Consider the following 6,815-nt stretch of genomic DNA (forward strand, 5'->3'; position numbering starts at 1 on the left):
GTGCCCTTGCACTAAAATTACTGTGATGTTGGGTCAAAATAAGGGTAGGCCACTAAGAAGGTTTCTAGTCACAATTTGGGGGACCAACACCTTGCAAGCATCCAACAAGCCACTTAAGAATTTAATTAGTCCTACTTGGAGTGTAGAATAATTCACATAAATGTGTGGTATAGGGTCTCCTTTTGGATTAACATTGTATGACAAAGGCTAATGTCAGTTAGATCTTGACTTTCATCTCAACCAATTTATATATAGGCCCAAAGGAAAGATCCACTTAAGTTTGTCCCCTTATTTCCAAGGCAGGCCCTTCTAAAAAGAAAAATAAGATGTTTAATGAGTTCTCTTGCACCTGAGATCCATGAAGGCGAGGGTAGAAGATACTTTCATTAACCACCTTAGGGTTCTACTTGCAATATAGTGTGCAAGTGCACCAAACACTTCAAACAAGGGTTTATTCAAGTGCACCAAATCCAAATGTTTTCTAATCTATGGAAATGCAAACACAATCCTATGTTGCCCCTGCAAATACAAATGAATTAGTGGTTTCAAAATTACCTGAACCTGCAAATACAAGGATTAGAACATTAAATAATGAATAAGGGGCCTTCTACAGGCAAATTAACAACTGTGCCACTTCATTAGTACCAACAAGGATTAGCTAAAAACTTAATGAAATATAAAAAAAGCACAAAGAAATATAGAACCATATATGCGACAAGAAGAACTAAATCTGTCAAATACGCAATAGGAACTACCACAGACACAACAAAATATTCTGAATATGTGATAGGAACTAAAATAGATGCAACAAAATTTACCGAATATGCAACATGAACCTTTGAATCTATCGAATACGTGACTGGAACCTCTGAATATGTCGAATACATGACAAAAACTACTACAAATGAAATAAAATTTGTCGAATATGCGACATGAACTATTACAGATGCAATAAAATCTACCGAATATGCGACATGAACCTTTGAATATGTTGAATATGCGACAAGAATTGTAGCACCCTTCCATGTTTTCCTTGGTTGTTACCTAGTTTATCTAGATGGACATATGTGTGACTTGCTATGTGTGGATTACTTTTCTTATTTGTGTGTGGATACATTTGTGTGATCCATGTTGTTTTGGACTATTTGTGATGCTTTAGTGTTCTAAACATGATTATTACTATGCTTTATTTGAGAGGACATATTGATGTTAGTAATGGTTACTTATGGTTTTGATTATAGAGTGGTGATTTTCTATTGTGGATATTACAATGATGGATATTATTATTGTTATGAGGTACTAATCCATGTTTCAAGTGACGCTTGTGGAGATTGTATTTGTTACTAAGGTGAAATAATGATTATGGATCTAATGTTTAGATTAGATTATTTTCATGATACTTTATTGTAATTAGATGTGAAGGAGATGATATCATATCACTCATTTGTGAGAGGTATACAATATTATGATTCCCCTTCACTAGTTTGGGGTTGAATTATATATATGTTGTGCAAGACATTTTGTGTTATGCAATATGTAGGTAGTAGACATCGACTCCACTCGGTTTCACATGTTTGAGTATTTCTTTGTTCCCAATGGTGACTATGGAGATAGCAGTGTTGACATTTTGATGATGTTGTGATTGTCATTGATGGACACACACTTATTTTGAGATCACTTTCTTTATGTATGAGTTATGCTCAACCAGTATTTGTTCCAACCAGTATTATGTATTATAGTATTTAGACTATCAGTGTTTTGCAAAAGATGTTTCCCAGTCACAAACTGACTAAAGACCTCAAGCGGTTCGAGGATCTCAAGCAGTATGAAGGAACAAAGCGGTAGTTAACATTTTTCCAGTCTTCACTTTTGACAACCGGTAATCGGTAAATTGTATGAATTGGTATTACTCTGTGATGAGTTACCAACTAGTAATTCTATGATGAGTTATCATCCACCGACACTTGGCGGTGATTTTGTGTCATGTTACCAAATGTGTCTAGATGCACTGAACCTAGGAACTTGTAATGTAATCCTATTGGACCGACATTAAATCAAACTCCTCTATAAGGACATCATGTCTAGGGTTTTAGTAGATGATGGTTTTGAATGTGCGATCATAGAAGAGAAGATCAGGTCTGTGTGAAGAGTAGGAGTGTGGAGATATTGAAGACTGAAGTAATGTTGAAATGCATTAACAATGAGCTGTCATGGATCTAACCAAGCATACTATGCTAGTATCTAGATCACTCACTTGTTGATTACTCACATCTTCGACAAGTCTGAAACCCTTAACCGGGTAGGCCTAGCAAAGCCTTTGTAAATCCTCTAACAAGGTGGTTCACAACTATGAATCTGAAATCCTCTCACAAGGTAGTCTTTAATAGGACTTATCTCCTAACAGAGATCTAGATTCCTAACAGGATCTGTTCTGGTGAATAACATTGTATGACCTTAACCGGTCTGGTTTCTATTCTGTAGATAGTTACTTGTGAGTTTCTGCTCACTGTGGTTTTTCCCATTTAGGTTTCCACGTCAAAACTTCTTGTGTTATGATGATTGTGCTCTTGTGTGTGAATGCTTTGTTTTCTATTTGGTTTGCATTTATCTTAACAGGTTTATTTGCAAATCTGTCATACCGGTTATCTGCCAAACTATTTAAGTGTTTGAGTTCAGTGATTTTTGGTATACTAATTCACCCCCCCGCTCTTAGTATTCATCAAGCAATAAGGCCCAAAATGATACCTAGCCTTAGCCATTGTCCTACTTTAGGGACAATTACCCTAATCTTTCTTTTATCCATTAGATTTGTCATGGAGACAACATTCAATTAGCCTTATGCCAGTAGTTGTGTAGTGAATTTATTATGTCTTAGTGTTATTTGATGTATTTAATTATTGTTATTAATTATGGTCTAGTGTTATAAATTATATTAATAATTACTTATTATTTTAATGTAATAATGTTTTAATAATAAATATATTTTTATTATTGAATCTTTTTTATTTGGTGATTTATTCTTGTGAGAATAATTTTTATGTGGAAATTATTTATTCTATTTTAATTTAATTTATTGGTGACAAAATATTTATGGGTTGTCAATAATTATTAAATCCATATATTTTGTGTGAGGAAATAATTATTTTAAAATTATTCTATGTGGAATTTTATTGGAGAAACTAATTTAATAATATGTCTTATTTGTCTTTAAGGGGAATTTTGTGATTTTTGTATGGAGGAATTTTTCTTTGCTTCGTGTGCAAGATTTGGGATATTTGTAGGAGTTTTATTGCATCTTATGGTGTTTTAGAGTTTTATTATTTTGTTTTTAGTTTTTGCGTGAAGAAGGCTGGAGAAATTCTAGAGAAAATTTTATGAACATTTTTGGGAAGATTTGTATCAAGGGTTTAAAGGGAATTGCATCGAAATTTGAGTTGCATTCTTGGTGTTTTGGATTTTGGATTGTTGGTGAATAGCTGGAGATTGCATGCTTTTATATATTGGGTGGATTTTGGAGAGGGGGGTTTTTTTCTAGAAAAGATTTTCCCCACACAAATTACCGTGTTATGGTATGCATGCTATTAATGCAAAAATTTTGTAACTTTTATAAAGATTTGAAAAGTTTGCATAACCCTCCACTCAAGGTTAGTGTAGAAAGTTCTTTTGCTACCTTAACTTCCCTTCAAAAACAAGATGGAAGAGCATATTTTGAAAAGTACTAAATGCCCCAGTTTAAAATGAATGTGGTTGTGTGATAGGGTACTGGACCTTTAGAATTGACCTTGGAAACTTTTTCCATTAGCTAAGTTAAACTCTACTATTTTCAATCTTTAATTTGTTTCAAATCTTTATAGGTATTTCTTGGAGGTCAGTACTTTTTGATGTGTGGTGTTAGAAATATATCCTTTAGTCAATTGAAATTCAAAACTTTCCAAGTTTGCAATATGCTAATGTTTTTGCTAAGTTTCCAAATGTCAACATTTTGTGGGAAAGTGGTACAAGATGAATTTCATTTTTAAAACATGCTCTTTCTAGTTGTAGTTCTACAATAAAATCTTCACCTTTGTAAAATTTGTTAGGACTTTCAATGTTCAACCTAAAGGTGAATTTTTTTATTTTTGGACCAAAAGTACATAATTTCAAATGTTTCACCGAGCATCCCTCTTGTAGGGAACTTAAGTGGGAAATTAGGAGGAAGAAAAACATAATTGAAATCATTAAAATTCATTCCTCCACCAAAATTTTACAAGTTTGTAATTGTTGATTTTTTCAAAAAATCCTTTTTGCAAGAATTTGACAAGAGTAGACATTAGTATTTCAAAATTCCATTTTTTTTCACATTCTAAACCTTTTATTGTTGGCATTATGGATGAATTGATTATGTGTTGCATTGATGTTTTGTCATTGATGTCAACACTAGCTGTTATGGATGGTTACCAACAAACAGGTTCTGGTCATCGATAGAAGATCTAGTGTTACCAGCAGAAGAGATTATATGTTGGACACTTCTGGCATGTTTGGTTCTATGGAATGTGATTGGTTACATGTAATACATTCTTCTAGAGCATGTTTTGGTTAGTTGGTATTGGCTTGGTATTGGATACTATCATACACTCTTGTAAACCCTTATCGACATTGGTTTACGGCTTTACCAACAGAACTTTCATTAAGGAATCATGACAGGATGCATAAGTGGTGTTGGTGCAGCTTCTAGATGGATTTCAGGATGTTGAAGATGTTCTTTGATCGTGCTTCAACTTCTTGAAGACATTGCTTTGGCGTGGTGGACACAGAATAGGTTTGGTGCCTATATAGGTTATGGACTAGTATCATGCTAACGTGTACTCTACACATTATCGGGATGTTTCAGGAGCATTTATGGATTTGTTATTATTGTTTTGGTCTTAAGCCAACATGGCATATCAATGTAATATGGAATTATATAATGATCTTATTGTAATATCTCTTAGGTGGCCGACCTAATTCATTTAGGCCTTAGGGTTTGTATAAAATGATGTAAGATCTCATTGTAGATCATGGGGATTATGTATCATGGTCTTGGAATGCAATATCATATGCGAAGGAGATTTGGTCGATCATAGGTGATCGAATTGGGATTAAGGAAGAGGTCAAAGGCCTTCGATATTGAGCTTAACCAGGACTGTAATCAGGCATGGTAGATGCTATCTCTGGCAATTCACTTTATTGGATTGTTGTCCATTTGTCTTGAGGTGGTTTTAACCTTTGTAGTCAGTGAGACTCCTTTGTAATGAGAAATACACTCTAGGAAGTGTGCCTTCCTGCATGTGCAGGCCCCTCATTGTATCACATACTTTCTACAGAAGTATCATTTGACTATGGGTAGGCTTCCCACCATGGTTTTTCCCTTTCTGGGTTTTCCACATACAAAGCATGGTGTTATGTGGTGTGGTTGCTTTGCATTGATTATCTGTTTAATTGTTTTTTATTAAGGAAAATTGGGTTTTAAGGGACCCAAAACCTGCTTACAAAATGAAAAGATAGGCACGAAAGAACCAAGAGAAAACAAGACAAAGATAGAAAAGATGCAAACGACCAACAGAAAACATAGCAGCTAGGAAAAGGATAGCAAAGAGCCAACGAGAGACTGGCAGACAAAGACCAGATTACATTTCAAATAAAAACTTTTATGGACTCTTCTACATCCTTGACCAACATCATCATAGCCTTGGTGGATTCTCTCAGGTCTTTGTTCTCCTGCTTCAAATGATTGTCTTTAGTCTTTATCTCCACATCACAAGTCATCTGCCTAGTTCTACGCTTGGAAGTTTGGGGAGTAGAGCTGGAGGTTGGCATATCATCAATGATCACCATTTCTTTGTTCTGTTGGTTCCTCTCTAGACAATCCACCAGGGCATTCGTATTCTGAGATGAAACCCTCAAGACCTCACGACTGTGATTCATGAAATTATTCAAAGCCTTCTCATTTTTAGCAACCCGGTTGATGATGGCTTCATTATCAACCTCAACTTTATCTTTGACAATTCTGATAACATCTTCCTGATGTTTTAAGTCTCCCTTATCAAATCTTTTTCCAACCAATCCTGCATTTCAATTTCATCCTCTGCCTCACTGTTATCCACCTCTGCATCCTTTTTCCCAGTATTGGCATCCTTAATCAAATCCTGAATCTTATACTCCAAATCCCTCTGTTTACTCTAAATACTAGTAATATTATCAATTACCCATTTCTGGAAATTGAAAGATTCCAGTGTGCTATTTCTGGTTGCATTTAAAATGGAGTCTATCATTTCCCTTCCCCGCTCAGAGCTCATAGAAATAGGGTTAGCTTCCTCCATGAAATTCTGGGCAACATTCCTACTATTTGAAGCAATAGGGTTTGAGGCTGACTTTTCAACAGAGACTTTTCTCTTCATCTCCTCCTCTTCTCCAACTTCCTCTTTATTCTCACTCTCCGCTTCATAATCAACCTCCTTCCCCTATTCCTCCTCCATACCAGCTTTATCATCTATGTCCTCTTTATCCACATCATCAGCTCTTCATTTTTTATGGAGAGGAGCATTTGACAAATCATCATCAGACTCAGAATCAACGCGACTATCTAAAATATGTGCATTTGCCACCAAATGGTCATCCTTACTAACCCTAGCCTTTTTCTTCAAGTGTTCATAAATAAGCAAAATGAGCCCTTGATGTGCTATGGGATAGGAATTGGGCTTTTTGGCATGGTTAGCCAAACTCTCATTCAGAGAAGAAGCTAAATAGAAAGGCAAAGAGATCTTAACCCCATGGCGGAAATGGTTAAGAATAGAAAA

This window comes from Cryptomeria japonica, chromosome 10 (assembly GCF_030272615.1).
Source record: "Cryptomeria japonica chromosome 10, Sugi_1.0, whole genome shotgun sequence".
NCBI lineage: Eukaryota > Viridiplantae > Streptophyta > Pinopsida > Cupressales > Cupressaceae > Cryptomeria > Cryptomeria japonica.